This window comes from Peromyscus eremicus, chromosome 5 (assembly GCF_949786415.1).
Source record: "Peromyscus eremicus chromosome 5, PerEre_H2_v1, whole genome shotgun sequence".
Taxonomy (NCBI): domain Eukaryota; kingdom Metazoa; phylum Chordata; class Mammalia; order Rodentia; family Cricetidae; genus Peromyscus; species Peromyscus eremicus.
This window is the reverse complement of record NC_081420.1, coordinates 122,232,859-122,246,829: the sequence shown is the minus strand read 5'-3', so window position 1 is coordinate 122,246,829 and position 13,971 is coordinate 122,232,859. Positions and strand designations below refer to the sequence as shown.

At 40.3% G+C, this 13,971-nt stretch overlaps 1 protein-coding gene across 2 annotated transcripts in view; it reads right to left on the bottom strand.

Moving 5' to 3' along the window:
- The window catches only part of Il15 (interleukin 15), a 37,192-nt gene that overhangs the window by 16,580 nt on the left and 6,641 nt on the right, over positions 1-13,971 (bottom strand). The gene's annotated exons all lie outside the window — the stretch shown is intronic.

The window sequence follows — 13,971 nt, the reverse complement described above, 5'->3', positions numbered from 1 at the left end:
GATACATAATAATTGACCTTACCAACAAAAATGTTAATATCTTTTGCTTCACTCATATAATTTTTCACAATTAATTATCTTAATTTTTTACACTTTTAAGATGCTTTCTAATTTGTAAATATTTGCTATAAATTATGTTACCTTTATTTTTACACTGTATGTATGTGTGACTACATGTGTGTCTGTGTCTATGTACGTCTCTGTGTGTGTCTGTATGTGTCCATGTGTCTGTGTGTGTGTGTGTATGTCTGTGCATCCTTGTGTGTGTGACTATGTCTGTGTCTGTATGTGTGTCTGTGTGTGTGACTATGTGTGTGTCTGTGCATCTGTGTGTGTCCGTGTCTGTATCTGCGTGTGTCTGATGCACATATCATAGTGCATGTGTGGAAGTTAGAGAACAAACTGGGGGGGGGGGGGTTCCTCTCTCCTTCTGCCACGTGGGTTCTGGGATCAAACTTAGGTCATCAGCTTGTCAGCAAGTATCATTAAGTACTGAGCCATCTTGCCATTCTGTACACATGTAATTCTTCAACGGGGGAAAACTAACATTTATAGGGCTATAAAACGAGGTATTAGAGGTGTGTGGGAGGTGCTGTGCTCCTGTGCAGTCTTGACCCCGTGTTCCCCCATGTGGCTCTGGCATTGGACTTGCCCTTCCAGCAGCAGTTCATATATTAAACTTGCAATTACAAGGACCAGAAAGGCTGAGCCTTGTTTACACTTATGGCTGATGTTTGCACCCAAAGCCTAACTCACCTGACCACAATGGAAAGCGCAAGCAGCAGCGAAGACTCAGAGGCAGCTCGATCTTCCCAGTCAGCCCCAGCCGACCTTTGTACGGTTTCTCTTTACTTTCTGACCTATACCTCAGTAATGCTTGATTAACTTTTCCTCAGGTCTCCTGCTGCTCTTTGTCTGGGAAAGTGTTCTGACTGGAGCCTTTTTACTAAGGACCACGACTTTCCAGTCGACCAGGAAGAGGAGCTTCTTACAGTGTGTCTGCGTGCGCTCCTGGCATGGTAACCTGTAAGGGACAGGCCACCTAGAAGAGGCAGAGAACTGGATTTAAAACTGTGCATGCCAAGGAAGTGGGTATTGTAAGAACAGAGCAGAGAGGAGCGGGGAACTTGAACGTGTTAAGGGCTGCAGAACGATCCGTGCGGGGTGTTTCCTTTCCATGTTGCAAGTCTTCAGAGCAGAGTGTTATTCGAATCCTAGCTTGACAAATGGGCAGATGTCAGCTATGAGTGAGGACTGAAATCGTGCGACACTGGGTTAAGCACCCGAGAAAGGACTTGTGTACCTGAGCAGTGTGTTTACAGAGTGGTGAGTCATTTTCTTAACAGCATGAAAGAGGGCAATACAGTGGGTGTGTGTCACTACTGTCCAAAGCAGAATCATTTTCTACCTAGAGCCAGGCAATTAGTAGTTCAAACTTTAAAAGTTTTGTAGTTTTGGTCTTAATTACATCAACATCCACTACAGCTTGAAAGTAGCTGCAGATGATGAATGGGGTTGGCTGCAACCCAATTCAGCTTCATTGTCAAAATAGGTGGCTGGCGCTTGGGACTCACCAAACATTTCTTGATAAATAAATATTTGTTTTGCTAACAATGCCTCCCTCCTGGGGATCCCTTACTCCAGCCTCATTTAAACACAGCTGAGAAAGTCGTATCATTATTGTCTTGCACCTCATACCGGCAGTTTTTCAGTAATTGTTGTCAGGCTGCCCTTGGAGGGGGTTAGTGGAATTCTACGGGAATCCCATCTAGTTTCCATTAGAACACGTTGTTAGGAAAAAGCCAGCCTGGTTTACAGTGTCTCCATGTGCTCTGTCCTTCTTGTGTGCACTTTCACCGTGGGGAAGCCACGCACAACCCCAAGTGACACTGTCACCAAGGCCAAACTGAAGAGGCTACTCACACCAGAGCAGTGAGTTCAACACACCTCTTTTCTTTAGAGGTGGCCAGCCTCAGGGATGTTGTAACCGCAACAGGAAATAGATTGGCACATGGCTCTAAAGCTTGCAGTCTACCATAAAACAACCAAAATAAGTAGCCAGTTAGGATGTTTCATGCTTTGAAAATATCACCTCACATAAAGACATACAGGCATATATATGAAATAACTTAGTGTTCTTGAGAATGATGAAAATGAGGTCAGTTGCTCAGCTAACAAAACTGTTCCCAGAATAGACATCACCCATGGAAGTATGACGGAACTGCCAGGTACCGAGCATAAGGTTTGGGCCAATATGTAAGCACTATTTAAGAAACATTAACTAAACAAAAATTAACTTAAAGTTGATATAAAATAAACAGAAAACACTTTCGAGAGTTTGTCATTTACAGTAGATGATGGGCACACACAGGAGGCAAGACTAGGTGGGCTTTTCCAGGTTTATTTTATCTTATGTTTGATATTTAGTAGAAATGTTTCTAAAGGCTATTTTCATAAATGTTCTTGAAAAATTCTAGATGAGCCAGCCCTGTGGGACAGACATCCTGGGCAGCTTCTTTGGAAAACATAACACCAAAACTTAACCCACTGTCCAGAAGCAATCAGTCATTAGGCTATCTCACTGCAGAGATACAATAAAAGCACATTACTCCAACACTCAAGAAGGAAGAAGTTTTGCTCAGGCATTTTACAGGGAAGAAAGCTGGAAAATATGGCAGAGAGCTAAAAATGACAATATATCATCTAAAAGGAGTTCCAGAAGGAAACGGAAAAGAGAATGGAAAAGATTAAGTAACTAAAAATCCCCAACAGGAAACTTCAAGGAAGTAAAGAAAAACACAAGCATTCACACTGAAGAAAGATAAAGAGGGTAAAAATAAAATAAGCAATTTAAAGGACTGACATGCTCACAGCAAGAGTCAGACAGATCTGATGATGCTGTACAAGACCAAGAAACTCCGCTTCCGCATCCTAACAGAAGACTGCTTTAACCTGACTGCACTGGACACAGCAAGCAAAGCTCTCTCACACCATATCTTAGAAAATGTACGAACCGGGGCTGGGGAGATGGTGCAGAGGTTGAGAGCACTTGAACTGTCAGCATACTTATGCAGAATTCTGGTAACTATATACACTCATGAAATCACCGCAGCCACCATGACATGCACCATATTTATCCCTCATGTGTTATCCTTAACTCTAATGTGAGGCAACTACCGACTTATTCATGAACATTTCCATACAGTAACAGGAAGCCAAGGGCATGGATGGTTGCCTTGGGAGACAAAGTGTGGAGAAAAGAAAGTGTAGGTTAATTCTAAAATTACCATCTTTATTTGGGGTATTTTAAGCATACATTCATATTGACCAACTGAAACACTCAAGAGAAAACTTAACTGTTGAGGGGAAAAGCAAGCCAGATAACATGTAATTTTCAAACTCATTAAAAGATAAAATGATGCAAAGACAATTGGAATACTCTTACAGAAAGTAATGGTCATAGCAGGCAGAAAAGAAACACAAACACACACACACACACACACACACACACACACACACACACACTGAAAGAGAGAGAGAGAGAGAGAGAGAGAGAGAGAGAGAGAGAGAGAGAGAGAGAGAGCAGTAAAACCTATTCATGGAAAGTGGCAATACTGAGACCATAAAGACCAGTAACATTCAGTACACATGAAAATATAATAAACAGTAATTTGCTTGAAAAACAAATATTAAGATTAGTATGGAAAAGAGAGAGAGAGAGGGAGATAAATTGCAAAATATGTTTATAAGTAGTTGAATAGAACAGAAAGGAAGTATTCTAAACATATGTACTGGGATAGTACTGGGAATTCAGGTGACATAGTGTAGAAAATAAAACCCATGAGAAGACAGAGCGAGTATGAATGTGTACCCAGCGAACAGAACAGCTTCAATTATATGCTGAAAAGTAACAGGAAGAAAAGTATGTTAGGAAAGTGGTCATGTCCTCCAGAAATTTCAACATAAAGATCAATAGGACAACTAATGTCACATCAGTAAAATTTTCCAATTTCTGTTCTACCAACACTGCGCCCGGCTGATTTCAGGTTTCTAATGGTTTATCAACCAGATCAGAACCGTCCTGATTGTTGACCATTGATATCTCGTGGCACTGCCTAGGGTAACATTTAAAACACAACTGTGTGTGTGTGTGTGTGTGTGTGTGTGTGTGTGTGTGTGTGTGTGAGAGAGAGAGAGAGAGAGAGAGAGAGAGAGAGAGAGAGACTTGTTTTTCAGAAATAACAGGTTTCAAAGCATGGGAAACACAAACAACATTCATAAAGCTGGTGTGGGACTCAAAGTCTTTATTCTCAGTACAAACTACAGTCTTAACAACTAGAAAATCCTCAAATTACATTTGAGAAACTAGTATTGTGAATCAATAAAATTGAGCTAGTGAATATTAATTACACTGTTTCCAGTAATACTGATTATAAATCAATAGCAAATAAAAATGACTTAAATACTATTGTAACTACAAAATGATCATTTAGTTATCTTGATGTGAAAAAAAGTTATTATGGACATTTTATTTAATTTAAATGCCTGTGAAAGCATAATAATGAAAATTATTACATGTTTTCATAGGACATACATTAAATAAAATATATTTATTTTATTATGCATTAATTACAAGGAGTTAAAAATACAATGAACACATGAAAAAATAGAATAAAGTATTAATAAGATAAACCAACAAGTCAATGACATAGGAAAAAATGATTAATAAAACTGAAAGTTCCTTGAAAGAAAGTGTGTTGAAAACTAAAATGAAAATTCAAGTATACACATATTAAGAATAAAAATGGCCAGTATGAATATAATTTGAATTAAATTATATATTTCTGAAAATCAATCTAAACACTGATATTCTAAGTAAATACAAAGCAGCCTCCCAAGAAAGTGAAGTAAATCTGATTATATAAACATCCTTAGAATACACTAAAATCTAGATAAAATTTATGAAGTAGGAAGTTTCTAAGTTCTTAACACAAGTTTTTCCAAAAACTCAAGAAGTCTGTGTATTGGTGTAGCAATGTAAGATTACTCTAATTCTGGAGCATCAAAATCTGGTATCAAAATTAAGATATAATATCTCCCCCAAAGAAATTACTACTTATTAGATGGAAATAGCTGTAAATCCCCAAAATAAAATATAACAGGTTTTACCCAGGAGTATGTCAAGAGAATAATGTAAAAGGACTAAATAGATGTTTATCCTTGAAGTGAAGATGATCAGTGCCCAAGAACCTCTCATTCCATCAACCATACTCATAGACTAAAGGAGAAAAGCCATTTATTTACCTTGCAGGCAAAGAAAATACTTCATAAGTTAGCATAAATTACTAAAAATGACAGTCAAAATATGCTCTGAAGAAGGCCACTAGGAAACAAAGAACAGGTTCTGGCAGACATAAATATGTATCAGAAGCTTAAGGGATGGAAAGATTGAAAACATAACACAATGGCCCAAAACCATGAGTTCAAAAAAGACTAAGCCAGGGAGACCCCGAGAGGGGAAATGACAGGGAGCACAGGAGAGAACAACACCCTCCTGTCCTTACAGAAGGGCTTCCTGAAGGGATTCTGACTGCTTTGGCTTGCTGGTCACAGCTAACACGACCCTACAGCAAGCAATCACAGCCATTCCTGTGCACACTGAAAACCTGCTCTGTGAAAGCAAGCAGCATTTTGCACTTTGGTCTGGATGTTTCTGAAACAGGGTCACATATTCTAAATGACCTACACCCTCATTCCCAGAAAAGCTATTATTAAAAAGATTTGTTTGTGCTTTTTACAAAATGGATGGCACTTCAGGTCTCCAGAGCACATATTTGCGCATGCAGTACAATGCAACATGCCTTCAGGATAGTTCCTGGGAGCAAAGGGATTAAAACTAAAACAGTCAAGCGTGTCGTAGGAAGCTGGACGCTATTGCAGGGCCTTGGCAGCACTCTGAAGCTGAGATGGCCCTCGAGTGTTCTTCCACTTTAGGAGACAGGGATCAAAAAGTTTGCAAGTATCTACCCTCTTCCCTCACTCCTGCTCAAGGTGCATTGGAGGACAGTGAGCCCCGAGAAGTATGTGTGTCTTCTTGGGGATGAGAGAAGAGAAATCTCTAGAGGGCTATCATTTTGAGATTAGCAACCCTTAGGCCCAACAACTGGTATAAAATGGTCTTCATTCCTAGGGAAAACAACCACACAGCTATGTTCACAAATGGAGGAAATGGGCATTCTTACCTCAATACAATCTGATCCTAATATAATTATAAAATGTTAAATATAAATTTATTTGGGTGAGACACATTTAAAAGTCCCCTTCAGCACAATTTAGGGCAGAAAAACACTGATGTACCTTTCTAAGAAACACATCTTATTCACCCAGTAAAAAGGAGAAAAATCACTAACACATGATGTGGGGCTGGAGAGAGGTTTTAGTGATGAGAAGTACTTACTACTTTTGTAAAGGACCCAAGGTTGCCTCCCAGGACCTATGTTGAGCAACTCATAGCCATTGCATCTCCAGCTCCAAGGGAGCTGATGCTCTCTCCTGTCCACTAGCACCTGCACACATGTGTACATACCCCATGCGGACATATATTACACACGTTGTCTAAAATTAGTAAGAAGTCTTTAAAATGGCAGGAAAGGAAGTATTATAAAGATCAATCGGGAAGTTAAATGTAATAGGGTTCTGTGTTAATTGGTATTTTTCAGACCTTTAATACTTGGCACTTGTGAATATTTTTCCCTTTCTAAAGAAATGTATTAAAGTGTTGTCATTTTACTCTTGACTTGGGACTCACTTTCTTAGAGAGCCTGTACAGTTCAGTCTTGGTTGTCACCTTGTTTAGCCCTGCAATCAATTAAGAGGATTGCCCATGAAGGGTTGGAAAGGTTCTTTCCTTTAAGGTGTAGTGGGGAGGGGAGACCCTCTCCCGGTGTAGGGGAGGGGAGACCCTCCCCTGGTGTAGGCAAGTCCTCCCTCTGGTGGCGTGAGGTAAAGGTGAGGTAAAGTTCCTGTTGGCTGTTTGCCTTCTCTCTGTGCTGCTGAATGCATCGCCCCTGATGCTGCCATCTTCGGTGACGTTGGACCCTGCTTCTTCAGTCTCCCAGCATGGACGTAAAATGAACCTTCATGGCTTCACCCTCAGGCTGGCACTGAGGCATGTGGACTGAGCAGTTCTCTTTCCAGTGTGCGGAGTCCATTAAATTCCCTCGCTCTAACTGTTTAAGCCAAGCTGATAACTCCACATTGTAATAGTGAGTCATTCTATCAGTTCCGTTCTGTGGAGAAACCAGAGGAATACAGAGCCCAAACACTACAGAAGTTCAGGTCCATGAACCCGATCCCCGCAAGCTAATACCTAGACATGTTTCCCAACAGCCAGGTGAAGATCTGCCTCCCAGCTCTCTGCCTCATCTGATCTTATGCTGTTTCCCTGTTTCTTTTCAGGGGGAAAATGAAGACAAAATCACTACCATGGTGGGCTCAGTTTTATCATGAAGAGAATAATAAAATGCATACACTACATAAATTAGCTGTGAATATACACGTGATAAAATCTCCTGATGGGAAGGAGAAACATCTGTATCTTGGGTATGTGAGTAATAAGTAATACCAAACACACATTTCCCAAAATGGAGGCGGCTTTGGAATCAGGTGGCAATGGAGGTAGATATTAAAAGTGGATCAGCTTTGACTAGGGAGGAGGTTAGTGCCTGAAACCACTGTCTCAGCAGACTCCTTTAATGACGCCACTGTCTGAAGAAGCTCTGAAGGAAGTCAAGAAACACATGTGTGGACAAGAAGCATGGAGCCGGCATTGCTGGCTGTGACCTTCGCAACCAAACTGAAGAATCTGACTGAATATTCTAGACAATGGGAAGGACTCTAGTTTCTTTAGACAGTGATGTTGAGCAACAGTTTCATTTGATAGGAATTCATGCGGTATTTTAAAAATTCAGCCACTATGAAAACTCAACCCAAGAATTTACTTCTCAGATAAACTGTGGCTCAAGCATGATAAACAATCCTGCTTGAATGAATTGTTTTACATCTCCTGGTCATCTGTGCTCATTCTTTACAGGGAATGAGAGGCTGTCAGTGCTGAAAGCATGAGACCTGAGCTGACTGCATGGGGAAGGTACAGGTTGACAGCTGACTCTGTAAGTACAGGTCTGGTCACTACCAATTAAGACCTTCACATGAACTCTCTGTTTCCCCAACACATAGGCTCAACAGAAGCTCCTATCGGGATGGCTTTGGGTTGTTGCCTCAGTATCTGAATTTTCAAATATCTGCTGCATCATGTTTTTCTTCATTTGACCTCCATATTGAAGCTAAACATTAATCTCTCCACAAATCTGTTCTCGGTATTTCTGGCTCATGTCGCCTTTAGAGATCTCAGTAAAGATAAGAATAGAAAAGATTTGTCTGAAAATGTCTTATAAACCATTTCTTCCACCTAAATCTCGCTTCTGTCTCTTTAACGTTACCTTCTCAAGTTTATACAACTGTTTTTCTAAGACCCAAACAAGAAAAACTTGGAATGGGATCCTCTACTTTCCTCTTCTTGCAGACTGATTTCAAGACCCCTCACTCTTGATGCCAAACCATACTGATACTCAAGTTTCTTGATGGTAAGGTACTTGCTCCCATTTTTAAGAATTTCTAGATTACCCATAATGCTGAGCTGAATGCAGCTTCGGCACTATGGAGATGAACACACTAAAGTGTTCAAGAAATAATGACAAAAACAAAAGTCTGCCCAGGGTCAGATGTTTTCCCCAAACCTTTTTGATCTGTGATTATTGGATCCTGGTGTCGAGCCTAGGAAAGGGTCAACTTTCCATGGCAAGAGGGTAGTGAGCCAGGAGTTGTTAAAGGACTTGAATGACGTGCTCCAGCTTGCTACAGTGATGAACAGCCAAGAGGAGAGGCCATCTGCAATCCACTCTAACAATAGTTTATTACACCACGTTGTTTACCAACCCCTAATGTCTCAGAACTTTCAGAGACTGGCTCTTCACTCTGTATGGGCTACTGTACAGAAGAAAGGAGTCACATTGCTTAGCATTCAGAGCCTATATATGAAACTACACATCTTGCATTACTGACCCACTGATTCAAAAGGCATTTCTGAAAAAATATATTCTAACCAGAAATTTATAACTAAAATGGCTTTGATCAAATGTTTAATGCTGAAAATGTATAATTCGTGATAAAACTTTATACAAAGAACTCAGTTATCAATATTTCCCATAGTTATACTGCCTAATAAAACTGGAAAATTTCATCATTATTAAATATTTCCTAGATCTGCAATTTTCTTTTAAAAATCATATTATAATTTAAAATTTTTACTTTAGTTTTAATTATACACATGTGTATATGAGTGCAGTAGCCAGAGATGCCAGAGATGGCATCAGGTCCCCCAAAACCTAAGTTAGAGGTGGTTGTGAGGCACCTGATCTAGGTGGGTTTTGCGAACCAAACTTGGGTATTCCACAAGAGCAGAAAGCACTCTTGGGTGCGGAACCATCTCTCCAGCCAACCCCTCACCCTCCCACACACAAATACCATAACTTCAGAAGTACATAAGGAGGCAGCAAATCTGGGTGTTGGTTTATTAGTAACTTGTATGTGATGGTAATGGTTAAGATTATTTTTGCTGGTATTGGAGCAAATGTTTAGAAAAAATACAGCTCAGCAAAATGGTTTTGAAAGTGGAAAGTACACATAAGAGCAAAGTTTCATATTAATAATTTCTTCTGTATACAAGAGCAGTTCAGTTGTTCCAATGCAGACTATTTAGAACTAGAAATATTGTCTACAAGACTCATATCTCAGCTGATAATACTTCAATAAATTTGTATGCTAAATTGTAGTCTGCAGCCAGTATGCTACCAGCAAAAAACAATGGCACTTGGCCTCAAAATCTACAAAATGGATCATTAAGTATCTGAGAATTATACACAGCCTATGGCGAAAACTCCCTGCAGGAACAGCCCCTAGTCAAGCCAACAAATGGCTTAGCTGGGCACCCACAGAAATACTGTGCACATCTAGCTGGAAAAGAGTCTTATCTGGGACTCTTGGGAAACCAGTCAAGTGCTTCTCTTGGGGTGAAGGATTTTCTCAGATTCCAGCAGAAACAGAAAACACGTAACTTAGAAAGCAGTGAAAGGTGTGCAAAGAATCTGGTTGCCCCAGTCTAGCTCCTACAGCCACTCAGGACTGTGCTAGAATGGAATCTTATCAAGCAAAAGGCACGAGAAGGGAAGAAAATGTGTTTCCTGATCACAGACAGCATTTTGGCATCAGTATTGCTCATGGCACAACTCACAAATAGACAGCTAGAGGAGATCACTAATTACACTTTTATTTATTTTCTTATTTTTAAAAAGAATTGTAGAGAAATGCCTTTGTTGTTCAGTTTCCTTTTGAACACCAAGTCTTCTGGCTAGTTTTATAGCAACTTGACACAAGCTAGAGTCATCAGAGAGGAGGGAGCCTCAACTGAGAAAATGCTTTCATAAACTGGGAGGTAGGCAAACCTCTAGGGCATTTTCTTAATTAGTGATGATGGGATGGAGTCCAGTTCATTGTGGGTGTTGCTCCCGCTGGGCTGATGGTCTTGGGTTCTATGAGAAAGCAGGCTGAGCAGCTATAAGCAGCACTCCTCCATGGCCTCTGCATCAGCTCCGGCCTCCAGGTTCCTGCCTGGTTTTGAGCTTCTGCATTGACTTCTATCAGTGAACTGTGATTCACATTATGTGAGACAAATAAACCCTTTCCTCTGTGAGTTGCTTTTCCTCATCATGTTACATCCCAGAAACAGTACTATAACTAAGACACCAAGAAACCTGTTTCCAGACCCAATGGAAGATTACTGAGACTTTCAATACCCTTGAAAAAGTTGCTGCCCCTTGTTGTGGATGCTAATCACACACGCCAACTCCTAAGAAAAACTGAAAGGAATCGAGACTTTCATGACTCATTTCACAAAAGAATTCAAAGCAACAATCCAAAAATGTTTAACAGAAGAGAGGGAGGAAGGGAGGAAGGGAAGGAGGAAGGAAGAAAATCTTGTTGTAATGGGATACAGGCACTCTGTCTCTCATCATTCGATTAATATAGAATAGAACCACTATGTCACTGAACTACAGGACACATCAGGTATGAACTGGTGCCACCAAATATCACAGATTTCAGCATGTAAGAGTACAAATCCATGACCACGGAAGTAAAGAGGGGGCCTGCGAGATGAATCAGTGGGTAAGGGCACTTGCAGCCATGTCTGGGGACCTGAGTTCAGTCCTCTGAACCCATATGGTGAAACTGGAAAAGTAATGCATTTCTTTAAAAGAAAGAAAAAGTTGAAACAAGGATTTCTAACAAGGCAGAACTGAAATGAAAGTATATTTGCTGCAGTGAAATAATCTCCAAATTCTTCAATGATAGTGAGGACCATCTTATATGAAACATGTCTCAGCAGCTTCCTTATTGTTTCAAATGTCAAAAAAGATACCCAAAAGGCTCGGTGTCTATGCACAAGGAGATGAGTTGGGCAAATTGTGTAGTTCCTCCCTACAGAAGGCTGGTGGAAAAGCTGTTCTGAAAGAGAAGAGTCAGTACTAAGATGAAGGATATGTCCAAACACCCAAGACAGACACAGCCCTAAGTAAAACCAACACTCGGTGTTGAACTGTTAATAGCAAGCAGGATGGCAACACATAAAGACGCTTTCTGATCAAATTTTATGGACGTTTACTTTATAACCGAGACATAAAGCCCTCTCCAGGAAGCAGCTTTACAACAATGCTTTCCATCAATGTCTGACAGAAGCTGCCATCTGACGAGCTTCAGATATTTGAAACGGAAACAATAATATAACATTTATCCCACAGAAGGAAACACATAGACCGAGGAGAGCAGACTCCAGGACACAATACTGGTGGCATATTCCTCCCTGTCTCTCACATACTTCTCCCTCCAGCTACAATAAAACATCACACTATCAAGCTAGACAATCAGCACACTAGCTTCCAAAGCACATGGCCTCGGCAGTCTCCCTAACAGAAGCTTACGGCTTTATGGAGCCGCGCACTAACAGAATGGCAACAGAAATGGAAAACAAAACAAAATGAAAACAGATAAGCAGCTGCTTCCCTTGCATGATGGCAGCATTGCGAACACACAGCAACAGAGGTGCCTGCATGGTGGAGGCCCCTCTTGTCCTTCTTACGCCAAATGGCAATGCAAATAGATCCATTCTGTGTTGGTTGTTATTGTCCTAATTTTATTAGCAGGAAAAATATTTCCCTATGTGCATGTTACCCCTAATATCCTCCCTTCCAGTGGGAGCAGTTACAGCTTAGGCCCCATTTATAATTTTACTGTTTATTTAATTTCCTTTAACACTTTAAAATGTCATATGAAGGCTTTGACATGTCAAAACTGAGCCATGCATCTCAGGCAGAACCCATCAAAATGACAGCATCAATGTTTCTCACAATATATAACAGAGAAAAAGGCAAACCCAACTTTTTAGAAGACAATGTGTGTCCACAGTAATTGTGCTCTGCAGTGTTATATTTGACACTCATTTAGTATTTTAGTCATCTATCTTGGATAGCAGAAATATCTATGTCTCATTTAAAATGCAATCAAGTACAAAGTTAAAAGAGAAGAAGCATTCAAGATAAATATATTTCTGGCCCAAGAGAGTAAAGAGCCATGTATCTCAGAATACAAAAATCTGTAGTTGGAGTTTTCCTGTGTCCATCTGGCTTCTGCAGCCACTCAGACCCAAGTAAACACACAGAGACTTATATTACTTATAAACTGTATGACTGTGGCAGGCTTCTTGCTATTTAGTTCTTATATCTTAAATTAACCTATTTCTATAAATCTATACCTTGCCACATGGCTTGTGGCTTACTGGTATCTTAACATCTTACTTCTCAGGCAACAGGGGCTGGCACTGTCTCCTGACTCAGCCTTCCACTTTCCAGAATTCTTCTCTCTCCTTATCCTGCCTATACTATACTTCCTGCTTGGCTACTGGCCAATCAGCATTTTAGTTATCAATCAATCAGAGCAACACATTCACAGCACACAGAAAGACATCCCCAGCAAAAATCTTTTAAGAAAAGCCTTCTAAAGGAAGAAGTCAGCCCTGGTGCTCCCACTCAGCAAGTCCCACATGATCTCCACCAGACTTTGCTTGAACATGGACACAAATACACACACCTGGATTTTCCTATCTTAACAAGACCCAGAAAAAGATTTCTCATTAGTCAAGCCCAGATTGCTTCCAACAACTGAGATATTGACTCAAGAACATCATAAACTATACTTGTATCATTCATAGTAATTTTGGAATTGTAAGTGTGAACACTGCAGTCCAGTGATGTGCAGTGACCTCTCCCTAAAGACTTAGCAAGTAAACTAGATTTAAGCTGTTTAACCCATCATCCACACTATTCAAAACACACTGGAAGTGATTATAGTCTGTGAGTTGACTGTGAATTTAGCTCTGGCCTGGTGAATGCCAGGAGAAGAGGTAACTTCCTATTTGGTCAGCATGGAGACAAGCTGTTAAAAAAGAAAGCAATGGTTCTATCAGAAAGTGTTATACCCTACTGCCCAAGAAATGCATGGCATGTTTACTCTATTTAAGATCAGTGGAACAACACTTGTATCCATCTCTTCTTTCATGGTGGCGCTAGATCATTTTTGTCCATGTGGATTGTTGTGATCTCTAGTTAATTATCTGCGTGTATCTTATTATCATGGATATGATTTTACTTTTCTATATTTTCTTTATCTTTCTTTTCACTTGTGTGTGTGTGTGTGTGTGAGTGTGTGTGTGGTGTGTGTGTGTGTGTGAGAGAGAGAGAGAGAGGGGGGGAGGGTCTCATTCTGTAATCAAGCTGCCCTATAACTCACTAAGAAGCTAAA